We start from the raw sequence: 17,146 nt of genomic DNA on the forward strand, positions 1-17,146 counted from the left end.
AGGGGCACAGTATAGCAGGAATGTGGAGTCGGTAAGCCAAACCTCCGACTCCGACTCTGTCTCCTCAATTTCCATGACACCGACTTCAACTCCGACTCAGACATACATAGTTCATGTTTAAGTGATAAATTTACTGTAGCAGCACAGATTCATCTCAGCTAAAAGTCTAGACCCTTTTTCCCTTATCAGTGAAGTAGAAAATAGGATAGTAAATGGAGTCATATGACAAACAATTTTATAGAAAAAATTTTATTGAATAGGAAAAAACAATATATAGTGGTGTTTTTTTTTTTTTTTTAAAATTTTTTCCCCTCTCCCCTTTCTAAATTCATAGAGTTCACTTTTTATTAACTGCTTAATACCTTTTAGAAATTGCACATGTGTTTTAAATTGCTGAAAATTGATTGAGGGGTTGGATTAGTTCCTCCTCCTCTTTTTATTCTATATAAATGTATCCTTTAAAGACAATTATGATTTTACCTGATGAAGGCTAATGTTATGTATAGCCGAAACGCGTTGTTTGTATAAAAATAAACTGGATTATTCCTGAAAGATTTGGAGTAAGTAATGAATCACCTGGAAGCGCTCCCTGACAAACTGGAAACTCTTTCTTGCACGTCCTAGACCCTTAGATGAGGAATAGGACAGACATTTATAGGACATTTCATAAATTTCCCAAATTATTATGAAAAAAATATTCCCCACAAACTTCATTGAACTACTGTACCCAATTTATTATATATTTTAGGAGTTGGAGTCGGTCCATTTTATACCAACTCCGATTCCAACTCCATCAAAATGGACACCGACTCCACGACTCCGACTCCACAGCCCTGCAGCATAGGGCAGATATTTTCAATCAGGAACATTATAATGATACTCTTATTTTGAAAGGTACTGTGTTGGGATGTGCTGCAGAAGACTAGAGAAGATGGAAGTCTGTAGACACAAGCTGTGGATGTGAAAAGTCATCATGGCGTCTGGACAACATGGAGAAGAATAGAAAGAAAACAACACCAATCAGAGAAGATGTTGCTTATAAAGTACCGGGATATAAATGTTTATTTGTGATGTTGCCTGTCTCATCAGTACTGTGGCTTCTGTATAGTCCGCAGTCTGATGTTGACTGATAGCAACGCTTAATATCTCCTAACCATTGTTATGGACATACTGGGAGTTATAGATTTGGGAGATAAAAATGTATATGTTGGGGCAAGATTTGACATTGCAATTGATTGCTGTATTAAAGGGACTCAGCAAAGGATGACTCTTCAAGCTAAGTACATGTGCTTGGTTCTTCACGGCTGTGCCAATCATTTAAATTCACCTTTACATCTGCTTCATACTCCTTTCTTCTCTGATTATCAGCTCTAAATTCATAAGGCCTGAGAAAGGCAGAGATAGATGGAAACAAAGCAGATGAGAAAGTGAAATTTAAATTATTGGCCCAGCGGTGATGCACCGAGAGCTTGTACTTTGTTTGAGCAGTAATTTTGTGCTGACAGAGCACCTTTAAAGGAGGTGTCACAATTCAGAATTTTTTTTTACCCAAGTGCAGTTTGTTATACTGTATAAACATAAAATACGTGCATTACAAACTGTCTCCAGGTGCAGTGCTAAGTCTTCTGCATCGGTGTCTGGAATTGGCTGCATTACTGATGTCACATCGACAGTGTGTCAGACAACAACCTAGCTCAGCGGCTCTGAGCAAGTCATTCTATCTATTCTGGCAGAGCTTACTTATTAGCTGCCGCATTGTCAAAGTGACATCAGGACTGCAGTCAATTCCAGGCACTAGTGCAGCAGCTGAAATGTATCAGTGGACCTGGGGACAATGAGTACAGCTGGTTTATTTTTTAATAACAAACTGCGCAGAGGTACAACATTTTCAGAGTTTAACAGGGCAAATCCTTTAAGCTTAGTGCTGTATCTATGTACTGATGATGATTCTGGAAAAGTACTCATGCACAAATTCTGTTTTTTTTTTATTATGTATTAATGTATTGATGGTGGTTCTGGTGATATTGTTATCTCTGTATGGTAGTTCTAGTCAAGTATTCATGTACTGTTGGTGGTTCTGCTGATGTATTCAAGTAATGATGAGGGTTCTGATACTGTACTTGTGCATTGATGATGGTTCCAGTGCTATATTCAATTACTGATTATGGTTCTAGTGATGAATTTATGTATCAGCTGTGTTTAAGTACTGATGGTGGTGCTGGTGCTGTATTTATACACTGATGAAATGTTCTTGTGATATATTCATGTAAAGATAATGGCTCTGGTGCTGCCTTCCCTCATTAAAATAAAATACACAATTAAAAATATTTTGTTATGTCCATATGCATAAAAACACATAAGCTCTGTTCACACATGTCTGGTTTTTCAGCGTCACAAATCTGCAGCAAAACCTAGTCTCTGGCAGGAAATCAGCTGTGTCAAAAATGCAGGTTTTACTGTATTTTTTGTGCGTTTTTTTTAACAGTCCTACTGTCTCTTGTAAGGTGGCTAAGGGACACATAGTTGATGGGAGGTATGTATCACAGAGATGTCTGTCTTCTGATGTAACCCGGAATGTTGCTCCAGTGCACGCAAGCAGTAAGAGGACTGTTTGGTGCACCTGGGACCGGGTTACGGGTAGTTGGAAGAGATGGGCGAGTCTAGCTAGCCACATACCTCACCTCTGGGAGTGGTTAAAATATAAAAAGGAGGCCGGTGTTTGGCACATGGTCTGTGTGTTTGGAGGGAGAACGCTTCCTGTGTGTTGTGGTCTCATGACTGAGCCAGTGAAAGGGATGCTATCCACAGCCTGTGTGCCCACACGACTGGCTAACCAGAGACTTTGCCTTAAGGACTTTTTACTTAGTTTTTGCATGAATTAAAGGCTGTTTGTATTCCTTTTGCCTGGTTGATGAAGTAATAAACCGACATGGACATTTAAAGGAAAATGCTTCTCGATGAACACAAGTGAGTAGAAACCCCACAATTGGTGTTAGTAGTTTGGACAGCATTCCCAGCAGAAACGTGTGACCGCTAAAAGGAAGACTGCATGTTCAGGGTGAAGTCTGCCACAAGCCAGCAAGTGACAGCAGACAAAATGGAGGACCTGCTGAAACATTTGGTGCAGGCGCAGCAGGCACAACATCAGCAACACCAGCAATTAATGCAGTAGCAACAAATGGTGCAACAAGAGACCACTAAGTTGCTGATGCAGCAGATCCAGCTCCAGAAGCAGCAGCAACAGGATGAGTATCATCAACAGCAACAGCAGTTCAAGTTACTTGCAGAGACGATCGGTGGCACGGCGACCGCAAAGACCAGGTCAGTGGACGATTTTTCTATCTGGAAGGCAGTAAGGAGAGCCCTACAGAAAATGACCCAGGGGATGACAGAGGCCTTCCTGACTGTATTTGAAAGGGTCACCGAGAGGGAGAAACTTCAGACAGAGCAGTGGGCAGAAGTGCTGGTGCCATACTTGATGGGGGAGTCCCAGAAGGCTTACTATGACTTAGCTCTGCAGGACGCCAAGGAATATGGAAAACTTAAAACCGAAATTCACCTGGGGGTGACGTTGACTGTCAGGGCACAGTGGGTCCACCGCTGAGAGTATTACCGGTACAAACCCCCTCGCTCCCAAATGTTTGACCTTTTGCACCTGGTCAAAAATGGCTGCAGCCGGAGTCCTCTACCCCTGCGCTGATGGTAAAGCGAGTGATGATGGATCGGTTTGTGCATTCCATGCCGAAGCCAGTAAAGACCTGTTTTGCCCAAGGTGATCCCCGGAATGTAGATGGACTGGTCGAGAGACAACAAGGGGTTGAGGGCTCCCTGGGAAGGCAGCCCACTCAATACAGGGGGCGGAGACCCAAAAGGGGGTGGGATGTCCCAGGTCCAAAGGGGCGGGGAAGGTAATGCTCAAAGTCCCTACGAGTGAAATTATTTACTGGAAGTGCAGCGGCCCAGGCCATATAGCTGCCCGTTGTCCCCTGACCCTCGAGCAGATGGACTGCAGTGTCTGGCCTGCAGTGTGAACTGTCACCCAACGAGGGGCCACAAGCATGTCCTATGAAGGTAAATTGTTGGCAGGTAACGGGACTGCTGGACTCCGGGAGTCTGGTGACACTTGTGAAGGCCACATTTCCTCTCCAACTGATCCCAGGAAAGAAGCATTCATAGTGATGCTAAAGACTTCCCCACGGCCAGAGTGGACAATGAAACGGGCCACGGTATTGAGTCCCACGAGGTCGCTGTTGTCCAAGACTTGTTGCACCCCATCATTATCGGCCGGGACTTTTGTTTGTTTTGGGATCTGTTGGGGAAGGGTTCTGGGCTCGCTTGCTTTGATAAGAAACCAGTTTGTTCACACACGTTGTGTTTTGCTGCGTATTTTGCAGCAGATTCTTATGAAAATTTTCAGCTGGGTCTAGCAGTACCAGCAAAGTCTATGAGAAACCAGAATTCTCTGTTCACACATGTTGCTTTTTGTTTGCTGCGTATTTTCTGCCTTGCTTGCGTAATTGGAAAATAGAACATGCCACTTCTTTCAGCATTTCTGCGCAGAAAACGCACCTGAGTTTTTGCTGCGTATTTTAACCCATAGGAAGTAATGGCTGGTCAAAAATACGCAGCAAACACGCAACAAAATCCGCAGCAAATACGCATGTTTTTTACGCAACTGTTTTCCTGCCAGAAAAGTTAGCAGCAGATTTTCAGCAGAAAAAAACAACGTGTGTGAACATAGCATAAGTGGTATCACCACACCCAGAGTCAGACGGATTTCTCTTTTGTGTTCTTGTGGATGATGAGGCGATAGTGTCTCCTGAGTCAGACATTCCGGAGTTAGGGGTGACCAGTGAGAATTTTGGATATGCCCAACATAGGGACCTAACTATGAGGGAAGCCTTTAATAATGTCACGGTCATGAATGGGATTGCACAGGAGCCGGGGGCTGACACAAGACTTCTCTATTTAATGTTGAGTGGGGAGTTGTACCGTGTTACGAAAGTGAGGGAGGAGCTTGTGGAACAGTTATTGGTACAGGGCCCTACAGACTAAGGGTGTTGGACATGGCCATTGACATGTCTTGGGAGGACATCTGGGAGTGGAAAAATGCAGGAACGAATCATGCAGAAGCCTTATTGGCCTGGATTTCACCAGGAAATAGTAAAGTATTGCAGGTCCTGCCCTACATGCCAGATTATCCGTCCCCACCTCTCACTTTCGAAGTCGCCTCGTGCCTTTGCCCATCATTGAAGTGCCGTTCGAGAGAATTGCTATGGATTTGGTCTGTCCCCTCGATAAATCTACTTGTGGGCATCAATATATATTGGTCATCTTGGACTATGCCACCCGCTATCCTGAAGCGATCCCTCTGAGAAACTCCTCAGCTAAGAGTATAACTCGCGAGTTGGTCAATGTTTTCTCCCGGACAGGGTTACCAACAGAGATCCTGACCGACCAGGGAACACCCTTTTTGAGTAAGGTGATGAAGGAATTGCGTAAGGTCTTGCAAATCTCCCAACTGAAAACATCAGTATACCATCCTCAGACAGATGGCCTCGTGGAGAGGTTCAACAAAACTGTGCTGAGGAAGGTCATAGAAAAGGATGGCAGAGACTGGGATTGTCTCCTGTCGTATCCGTTGTTCTCTATCTGAGAGGTTCCACAGGCCTCTACTGGGTTCTCGCCATTTGAACTCCTGTATAGCAGACATCTGCGGGGTCTCCTGGATGTAGCAAAGGAAACCTGGAAAGCCAAGGTCACACCCCAGAGGAGCATCATCGAGCATGTAGCCCTGATAAAGGAGAGGATTGCGAAGGTGATGTCCATCATAAAATAACATCACCTCCGGGCACAAGAGGCTCAGGTCAGGGTCTACAACCGATCAGCCAGAGTGCGGCAGTTCATTCCTGGTGACAGAGTCCTTGTGTTAATTCCTACTGTTGAAAGTAAGTTCTTGGCCAAGTGGCAATAGCACTATGAGGTGGTGAAAAAGGTTTGTGAAGAGAATTATAAGATTCATCAACCAGGATGACGTAAGCCATACCAGATCTATCACGTGAATCTCATCAAACCGTGGCAAGACAGAGAGGCTGTTGAAGCTCCGAGCTTGTTGGCCAAACCAGAAGGCGAGGTTGGAGGAGTCGCAATAGCGGAGACACTAATGAAAGACCAAAAACAGCAGTGTCGGGAATTGCTACAGAAGAACAGGGATCTGTTCTCGAAATTTCCGGGATACACAAAGGTTATAAAGCACGAGGTTCTGACGGAACCTCATGTGCGCGTGAACTTGAAGCCCTATCAGATTCCTGAGGCCTGACGAGAGTTGCTCTCCATAGAAGTGAGTCGTAAGCTGAAACTCAGGGTCATTGAGGAATCCAAGAGCAGTTGGTCGAGCCCAACTGTACTGGTCTCAAAACGAGATGGCGAATGGAGAATCTGCAATGACTATCGGTAGTTGAATGAGGTCTCTAAATTCGACCAATATACGATACAGCGTGTCTATGAGCTGATTTAGAGACTTGGGCCAGCAAGGTACATAACCGCCTTGGAGTTGATGAAGGAATATTGGCAGATCCCTATTTCACAGGGAGCCTAAAGAGAAGACTGAGTTATCTATGCCGGACAGATGCTTCCAATATGTTCGGATGCAGTTTGGACTGCAGGGAACACCTGACACCTTCCAGAGAGTCATGGATTGAATCCTTGCACCCCATAAGAAATACTTAATGATATACAGTTAGGTCCATATATATTTGGACAGAGACAACATTTTTCTAATTTTGGTTCTAGACATTACCACAATGAATTTTAAACAAAACAATTCAGATGCAGTTGAAGTTCACAGACTTTCAGCTTTCATTTGAGGGTATCCACATTAAAATTGGATGAAGGGTTTAGGAGTTTCAGCTCCTTAACATGTGCCACCCTGTTTTTAAAGGGACCAAAAGTAATTGGACAGATGAAATAATTGTAAATAAAATGTTCATTTCTAGTACTTGGTTGAAAACCTTTTGTTGGCAATGACTGCCTGAAGTCTTGAACTCATGGACATCACCAGATGCTGTGTTTCCTCCTTTTTGATGCTCTGCCAGGCCTTCACTGCGGTGGTTTTCAGTTGCTGTTTGTTTGTGGGCCTTTCTGTCTGAAGTTTAGTCTTTAACAAGTGAAATGCATGCTCAATTGGGTTGAGATCAGGTGACTGACTTGGCCATTCAAGAATATTCCACTTCTTTGCTTTAATAAACTCCTGGGTTGCTTTGGCTTTATGTTTTGGGTCATTGTCCATCTGTAGTCTGAAACGACGACCAATCAGTTTGGCTGCATTTGGTTGGATCTGAGCACACAGTATGGCTCTGAATACTTCAGAATTCATTCGGCTGCTTCTGTCCTGTGTCACATCATCAATAAACACTAGTGACCCAGTGCCACTGGCAGCCATGCATGCTCAAGCGATCACACTGCCTCCGCAGTGTTTTACAGATTATGTGGTATGCTTTGGATCATGAGCTATACCATGCCTTCGCCATACTTTTCTCTTTCCATCATTCTGGTAGAGATTGATCTTGGTTTAATTTGTCCAAAGAATGTTCTTCCACAACTGTGCTGGCTTTTCTAGATGTTTTTTAGAAAAGTCCAGTCTAGCCTTTTTATTCTTGATGCTTATGAGTGGCTTGCACCGTGCAGTGAACCCTCTGTATTTACTTTCATGCAGTCTTCTCTTTATGGTAGATTTGGATATTGATACGCCTACCTCCTAGAGAGTGTTGTTCACTTGGTTGGCTGTTGTGAAGGGGTTTCTCTTCACCATGGAGATTATTCTGCGATCATCCACCACTGTTGTCTTCCGTGGGCGCCCAGGTCTTTTTGCATTGATGAGTTCACCAGTGCTTTCTTTCTTTCTCAGGATGTACCAAACTGTAGATTTTGCCACTCCTAATATTGTAGCAATTTCTCGGATGTTTTTTTTTTCTGTTTTTGCAGCTTAAGGCTGTGTGCCCACGATGCGTTTTTCAAGCATTTACACTGCGCAATTTCCGCAGCGTAAACGCTTGGGAAACCTTCCCTCATGGTCACCAATGCAATTCCGCACTTTCAATGCCCATGCTGTGGATTTTTCCGCAGCGTTTATGCTGCGCTCAAAAATCCGCAGCATGTCCATTAATTTTGCGGAAGCGCTGCGTTTTCGCTGCCATTGACTTGCATTAGAAAGCATGAAAAACGCATCACTGCATCTGTACATGCGCATTCCATGCGTTCTAATGTGCGGATGGTACCCGGGTGTGGAGAAGAGGAGACTCTCCTCCGGACCCAGGTACCATAAAACTTGTAAAAAAAAAGAATAAAATAAAAAATAAAGATTATATTCACCTTCCGACGGCCCCCGGACTCCTTCCCTGTGCTAGCGAGCAGATCGCGAAGGGCAGTCATGTCACGGCAGATCCTTCAGTACAGTGTCCCGCGATGTGCCGGCAGCCAGCACATGAGCGCAGCAAGACACCAGGGGCCATCGGAAGGTAAGTAAAGATTTATTTTTTATTTTTAACATTCTTTACGGTCACACTGTATAAATCCATGCCGGTTGCATGGATTTATATAGTGTGACCTAGTTGTCAAGCACTTTCCAAGTGATGCTAAAATCACTTGGAAAGCGCTTGACACCCGCATGCGGAAATGCAAATGAACAAATCTCCATTTCCGCATGTCCCTGGCAGGAAAAACGCATGCACAATCTGCATGCGTTTTTTCTGCCAGGGAGATGCAGAAATGCTGCAGAAATTTTCTGCTTCATTTCTGCATCGTGGGCACATAGCCTAAGGATGGCTTGTTTCACCTGCATGGAGAGCTCCTTTGACCGCATGTTTACTTCACAGCAAAACCTTCCAAATGCAAGCTCCACACCTCAAATCAACTCCAGGCCTTTTATCTGCTTAATTGAAAATGACATAAGAAAGGGATTGCCCACACCTGTCCATGAAATAGCCTTGGAGTCAATTGTCCAATTACTTTTGGTCCTATTAAAAACAGGGTGGCACATGTTAAGGAGATGAAACTCCTAAACCCTTCATTCAATTTTAATGTGGATACCCTCAAATGAAAGCTGAAAGTCTGAACTTCAACTGCATCTGAATTGTTTTGTTTAAAATTCATTGTGGTAATGTCTAGAACCAAAATTAGAAAAATGTTGTCTCTGTCCAAATATATATGCACCTAACTGTACCTGGATGATATTGCAAACTGGACTGGAAAAGTCATCTGGAAAAGGTCCAGGTGGTGTTTGATGCTCGAAAGAAGGCGGGGTTTTCAATAAATCTGAAAAAATTGTGCCATGGGGAAAGTAGTAGTCAAATACCTGGGATATGTAGTGAGTAGAGGCGAGATCAAACCCCAAATCACTAAATTGGAACCAATCCAAGCTTGGCCGAAACCACTGTCGAGGAAGCAAGTTAGAACCTTTCTGGGAATCGTGCGATACTACAGGAGGTTCATCCCAAACTTCGTCATGATGGCCGCACCCCTGACTGATCTCATTAAGGGAACAAAATGAGCCATGGCCAAATGGACTGTAGAGGCGGAGACGGCCTTTCAAGAAATGAAAGTGGCTCTGTGTAGGCAACCGGTTCTGGTTGCCCCCAACTTCAAGAAAAAATTTATACTCCAAACAGAAGCATCAGATGTCACATTAGGAGCAGTCCTTTCCCAGGAGATACACAGGGAGGTGCACCCTGTTCTCTACCTGAGTGGGAAGCTGTACTCATGCGAGAAAAATTATTCTATCATAGAGAAAGAGTGCTTGGCCATAAAGTGGGTGGTGGACACGTTACGGTACTATCGCACGAAAGTTTAGATTTGTATTCGACCATGCCCCACTCAGATGAATGAAGGGGAAAAAAAGGAAAAAACGCTAGGGTCACCCGCTGGTTTTTAGCCCTACAGGATTTCAACTTCCAGGTAGAACATAGAGCAGCGAAGCTATAGTTGTGCTCAAAAGTTTACATACCCCGGCAAAATTTTTGCTCACTTGGCCTTGTTTCAGAGAATATGAATGATAACAAAAAAACTTTTTCTCCACTCATGGTTATTGGTTGGGTGAAGCCACTTATTGTCAAACTACTGTGCTCTCTTTTTAAATCTTAATGACAACCAAAAACATCCAAATGACCCTGATCAAAAGTTCACATAACCCAGTTCTTAATACCGTGTATTGCCCCCCCCTACCATCAATGACAGCTTGAAGTCTTTTGTGGTAGTTGTGGATGAGATTCTTTATGTTCTCACATGGTAAAGCTGCCCATTCTTCTTGGCAAAAAGCCTCCAGTTCCTGTAAATTCCTGGGTTATCTAGCATGAACTGTGCGTTTCAGATCTCCCCAGAGAGGCTTAATGATATTGAGGTCAGGAGACTGAGATGGCCACTCCAGAATCTTCACTTTGTTCTGCAGTAGCCAATGACAGGTCGACTTGGCCTTGTGTTTTGGATCATTGTCATGTTGGAACGTCCAAGTACCTCCCATGCGCAGCTTCCGGGCTGATGAGTGCAAATTTGCCTCTAGTATTTTATGATAAGGTGCTGCATTCAACTTTCCTTCAACTTTTACCAAGTTTCCTGTGCCTTTGTAGCTCTCACATCCCCAAAACATCAGCTAGCTACCTCCATGCGTTACAGTAGGAATGGTGTTCCTTTCATCATAGGCCTTGTTGACCTATCTCCAAATGTAACGTTTATGGTTGTGGTCAAAGAGTTCAATTTTGGTCTCATCACTTCAAATTACCTTGGTCCAGAAGTTTTGAGGTTTGTCTCTTTGCTGTTTGGCGTATTGTAGGCGAGATACTTTATGGCATTTGCGCAGTAATGGATTTCTTCTGGTGACTCAACCCGGCAGTCCACTTTTCTTCAAGTGCCTCCTTATTGTACATCTTGAAACAGCCAAACCGCTAGTTTTCAGAGAGTGCTGAATTTCAGCTATTATTTGTGGGTTTTTCTTTGCATCCCGAACAATTTTCCTAGCAGTTGTGGCCGAAATTTTTGTTGGTCTACCTGACCGTGGCTTGGTTTTTACAAAGCCCCTGATTATCCATTTGTTAATCACAGTTTGAATGCTGCTGACTGGCATTATCAATTCCCTGGATATCTCTTTGTGTTCCTTTCCTGTGTTATACAGTTAACTACCGTTTCCCATAGATGCATTGACAATTCTTTTGCTTTCCCCATAACTCACAATCCACAAACGTCAGTGGCTGAATGAAAGATGCAAGAGTCTGTCTGGATCCCAGAAACTCACTCAGCTTTTATGCACACATACTGATTACAAGCAAACAGGTCACAGGTGAGGATGTTACCTTTAGTAGCCATTCAAACCCATTTGTGACAAATTCTGTGCATGTTAAAAGGCCAAAATCACCAGGGTATGTGAACTTTTGATCAGGGTCATTTGGATGTTTTTGGTTGTTATTAAGATTTAAAAAGAGAAAACACAGTAGTTTGACAATAAATGGCTTCACCCAAACAATAACCATGAGTGGAGAAAAAGTTTTTTTGTTATCATTCATATTGTCTGAAACAAGGCCAAGAAAGCAAAAATTCTGCCGAGGTATGTAAACTTTTGAGCACAACTGTACATGGTAATGCCGATGCCCTCTCGAGAATCCCTTGTCAAGTAGTAGAAGGTGCCAAGCCCCACTGTAATAGGCAGAGGGGGAGGTATGTAAGGTAGCTAATGAACACATAGTTGATGGGAGGTATGTATCAAAGAGATGTCTGTCCTCTGTGACATAACCCAGAATGTTGCTCTAGTGCACATAAGCACTAATAAGACTGTTTGGCCCGGGTTACGGGTAGTTGGAGAGATGGGCGGGTCTAGTTAGCCACATACCTCACCTCTGGGTGTGGTTAAGCTATAAAATGGAGACCGTTGTTTGGCACATGGTCTGTGTGTTTGCAGGGAGTAGGCCTCTTGTGTATTGTGGTCTCCTGACTGAGCCAGAGAACGGGATGCTATCCAGCCTGTGTGCCCACACGACTGGCTAAGCAGAAACTTTGCCTTAAGGACTCTTTACTTTGTTTTTGCCTGAACTAAAGGATGTTTGTATTCCTTTGCTTTTGCCTGGTTTATGAAGTAATAAACTGACACGAACATTTAAAGGAAAATGCTTCCTGTTTGCCTCCTGACACACCCAAGTGAGTAAAAACCCCACACTCTATTTATGCATGTACATAAAGTTCTGTGAAAAAAGAACCCCATTCTATTTTGCCATCAAAACCGCTGAAAAAACGTTACCTGCGTTTTTTCAGCATTTTTTTCCCCACCCATTACTTCCTATGGGTGGAAAAACGCTAAAAGAAGTGACATGCTCTATTTTCCAAAACCCAACCAAGGCCCAAATTACGCAAAAAAAAGATGTGTGAATAGAGAATTCTGGTTTCTTATAGACTTTGCTGGTACTGCAAAATGCAGCTGAAAATTTGCATAAAAATCTGCAGCAAAAAACACTGAAAAACCCAACATGTGTCAACCTAGCCATACAGTACAGAGAAAAAAAGTAATAGAACTGCTTTTTCACACCTAAAAATGCAGCAAAAAGCCATCAAAATGTTCTCTGCACTCTGAATTGATTTCAATAAATATTTCAACTTACAAAGCAAGAAACAGCCCTCACATTGCTCTATGGACAGAAGAATAAAAATATAACAGGTCTTCAAAAATGGCATCACAAACCAAATCTTCATTTTTTTTTTACAAAAAGTAAAAATCTATGATAGTTTGGTACTGCTGTAATTGCAATGACCTGCAGAATCATGTTCACATGTCACTTTTACCACACAATCAATATCTTAAAAGCAAAACTCCAAAAAAAACAATGATGGAATTGTGTCTATTCATTGCAGGTTTATATTGAACTGCTGGGAGCAGTGACACTTGAATATTCACGTCTGGCAACAAAAAAGCTACAATCAGCCCTGCCCCCACAGACATTAGATAGTCAACCGATTCAAGACCAAATTATAGGTTTAGCCAACTTCTATATGAGAATTAGAATTAAGTGACAACATACTGATTGCTGGGGATCCAACTGCTGAGCCCCCAAGCAATCAAGTCACAATATGATGTTGCTTTTCAGTTACAGTATGGTGGTGCTAAAGTCATGTTAGAAAAGTATTATTTTATAATTTACTAGCTATATGGCAGTATTCGTTACAGTTACATATTTAGTAATGTTATGGTGGCATATAATGGTACTGTTCAGTCAATACAGTTAAAGGGGTTCTCCACTACTTTGGCATTGATATACTGTCTTGGGTTTGCTGTGGGGTATTTTTGCATTCTGCGATATTTTAATTATAATATGAATTGAGGATTGACCATGAGAGTATAATGTTGTGGTCTTGTACAGTGCATTTCTTGTGTTTTTAATTGTTGATGCCCTACGGATGGGGCATCAATGTGAAAGTAGAGGACGACTTCTTTAAGGATTTCTGTCCTTGAATAAAAATTAAAATGTTGATTTTTTGGAGCAAAACAATAACTAAGCAGTGACTTGACGGGACTCTGTGTAACAAATCATATACTACATAGTTACAAGTCATATTTATGTATGAGCTAGCCAAGATGACCGTCTATAAAATGATGGTAATAATAGAGGATAAGGCTGTGTTCAACCGATAATATTCTGGTGCTCAGGAAAAAGATGTCCAATATATAATATACTATCCTGGAAGACAAGGAGATAATATGCAAAAAGAAGATCCTTTTATTCATTTGATCCAAAAGAAAAAATCCGACGATGGTTTCAATCATAACATGATTTTCATCAGGGATGAGGATCTATACAGAAACAATGTCATATTTTATAACATATAAACACATCATTTCATGATACAACGAGTAAACAGTAGCTTTCCTGAACACAATATATCTGAGGTATACGTTGTATATTTTTTCACTTAAACTCTTCTTATATACGATTTTCTTTTGCTTTATAAAACATATACATGTATGACAGCACTACAGTGTCTTTTCCTAACTGATTACTCGTTGTATCATCTTTGATATAATGTCCTTAAAACAAGTCAAAATGAGGCTCAGTATTGTGTGTGGCCTCCACGTGCCTGTATGACCTCCCTACAACGCCTGGGCATGGTCCGGATGAGGTTGCGGATGGTCTCCTGTGGGATCTCCTCCCAGAGCTGGACTACAGCATCTGCCAACTCCTGGACAGTCTGTGGTGCAACGTGACATTGGTGGATGGAGCGAGACATGATGTTCCAGATGTGCTCAATCAGATTCAGGTCTGGGGAATGGGCGGGCCAGTCCATAGCTTCAATGCCTTCATCTTGCAGGAACTGCTGACACACTCAAGCCACATGAGGTCTGGCATTGTCCTGCATTAGATGGAACCCAGGGCCAACTGAACTAGCATATGGTCTCACAAGGGGTCTGAGGATCTCATCTTGGTACCTAATGGCAGTCAGGCTACTTCTGGCGAGCACATGGAGGGCTGTGCGGCCCTCAAAAGAAATGCCACCCCACATCATTACTGACCCACAGCCAAACCAGTCATGCTGAAGGATGTTGCAGGCAACAGATCTCTCTCCATGGCGTCTCCAGAATCTGTCACGTCTGTCACATGTGCTCAGTGTGAACCTGCTTTCATCTGTGAAGAGCACAGAGCGCCAGTGGCAACTTTGCCAATCCTGGTGTTCTCTGGCAAATGCAAAGCGTCCTGCACGGTGTTGGGCTGTGAGCACAACCCCCATCTGTGGACGTCGGGCCCTCATACCACCCTCATGGAGTCGGTTTCTAACCGTTTGTGCAGACACATGGACATCTGTGAACTGCTGGAGGTCATTTTGCAGAGCTCCTCCTGTTCCTCCTTGCACAAAGGAGGAGGTAACGGTCCTGCTGCTGGGTTGTTGCAATCCTATGGCTCCCTCCACATCTCCTGGTATCTGCTCCATGCTCTGGACACTGTGCTGACACACACAGCTACCCTTCTTGCCACAGCTCGCATTGATGTGCCATCCTGGATGAACTGCACTACCTGAGCAACTTCTGTGGGTTGTACTGTAGATACCGCCTCATGCTACGGTACCTCTAGGGATGAGAGCAATGGCAAAATGAAAAAGTGACCAAAACAACAGCCAAAAAGGATGAGAACAGAGAAATGGTCTGTGGTCACCACCTGCAGAACCACTCTTTTATAGGGAGTATCTTGCTAATTGCCTATTTCTACCAGTTGTCTGTTCCATTTGCACAACAGCAGGAGAAATTGATTCACAATCAGATCAGTGTTGCTTCATTACTGGACAGGTAGATTTCACAGAAGATTTATTGATTTGGAGTTACATTGTGTTGTTTAAGTGTTCCCTTTATTTTTTTGAGCAGTGTATATATACACATACATGTGCATCTCACTAAATTAGAATATCAAAAAGTTAATTTATTTCAGTTCTTCAATCCAAAAAGTGAAACTCATATTATGTAGAGTCATTACAAACAGAGTGACTTATTTGTGTTTATTTCTGTTAATGTTGATTATTATGGGTTAAAGCCAATGAAAACACGTAAGTAATTATCTCAGTAAATTAAAAGAATTAACAAAAAACACCTGCAAAGGCTTCCTAAGCGTTTAGGTCCCTTAAGGCCCCGTCACACTAAGCGATATCGCTAGCGAGATCGCTGCTGTGTCACGGTTTTGGTGACTCACCAGCGACCTCACCAGCGATGTCGCTATGTGTGACACTTTGCAACGATCAGGCCCCTGCTGTGAGGTCGCTGATCATTGCAAAGTGTCCTGGACCATTTTTTGGTCGTTGGCCTCCCGCTGGCCAGCACACATCGCTGTGTGTGACCAGCGGGACCAACGATCTGGCTGGTAACCATGGTAAATATCGGGTTACTAGGGGCACGCGCGCACTCAGTAACCCGCTGTTTACCATAGATACCACTCTGCTACGTTGAGCGGAGGCTCCAGCGCACCGTAGCACAGTGGTATCCATGGTAAACAGCGGGTTACTAGGGGCACACGCGCACTTAGTAACCCGATATTTACCATAGTTACCAGCCTGCTCCTGCTTAAGCAGCAGGCTGGTAACGGGAGCAGGACATCGTGGAACGATTCTTTCCACGATATCGCTGCTCCCCTCATCGCTGGTGAGCCTGCCTGTTTGACAGCTCACCAGCGATGTATTAGCGATGCAGCAACGATCCCTGACAGGTCGTATCGTTGTCGGGATCGCTGCTGCATCGCTTAGTGTGACGGGGCCTTTAGTCTGTTTAAGTAGGCTCCACAATCATAGGGAAGACTGCTGACTTGAACGCAGAAGGCAGTCATTGACACACAGCAGAGGGTCCCAGCGTTCCAATTTTCATTTGGAAATCAAGGTCCCAGAGTCTGGAAGAAAAGTGAAGAGGCACACAATCCAAGCTGCTTGAGGTCTAGTGTGAAGTTTCCACAATCAGTGATGGTTTGGGGAGCCATGTCATCTGCTGGTGTAGGTCCACTGTGTTTTATCCAGACTGAAGTCAGCACAGCCATCTACCAGGAAATTTAAGAGCACTTCATGCTTCACTTTTCTAACAAAATTTGGTAGAAGGAAATTTCATTCTCCAGCAGGACTTGGCACCTGTCCACACTGCCAAAAGTACCAATACCTGGTTTAAAAACAACAGTATCACTGTGCTTGATTGGCCAGTAAACTCGTCAGACCTTGTCAAGAGGAAGATGAGAGACACCAGAACCAACAATGCAGACGAGCTGAAGGCTGCTATCAAAGCAAAGTGGGCTTCCATAACACCTCAGCAGTGCCACAGGCTGATCGCCTCCATGCCACGCCACAGTGATGCAGTAATTGATGCAAAAGGAGCCCCGACCAAGTATTGAGTGCATTTAGTGAACACACATTTCAGTAGGGAAACATTTCAGATTTTAAAAACATTTATCAAGCTGTTGTTATAAAGTATTCTAATTTACTGAGATAATGACTTTTGTGCTTTCATTGGCTGTAAGCCATAATCATCAGCATTAACAGAAATAAACACTTGAAATAGATCACTCTGTTCGTAATGACTCTATATAATATAGGAGTTTCACTTTTTGTATTGAAAGACTGAAATAAATTAATATTTTGATAATATTCTTATTTAGTG

Source organism: Phyllobates terribilis, unplaced genomic scaffold (genome assembly GCF_046119375.1).
Source record: "Phyllobates terribilis strain yellow unplaced genomic scaffold, ASM4611937v1 Scaffold_220__1_contigs__length_3276283, whole genome shotgun sequence".
In the NCBI taxonomy this organism is placed as follows: Eukaryota; Metazoa; Chordata; class Amphibia; order Anura; family Dendrobatidae; genus Phyllobates; species Phyllobates terribilis.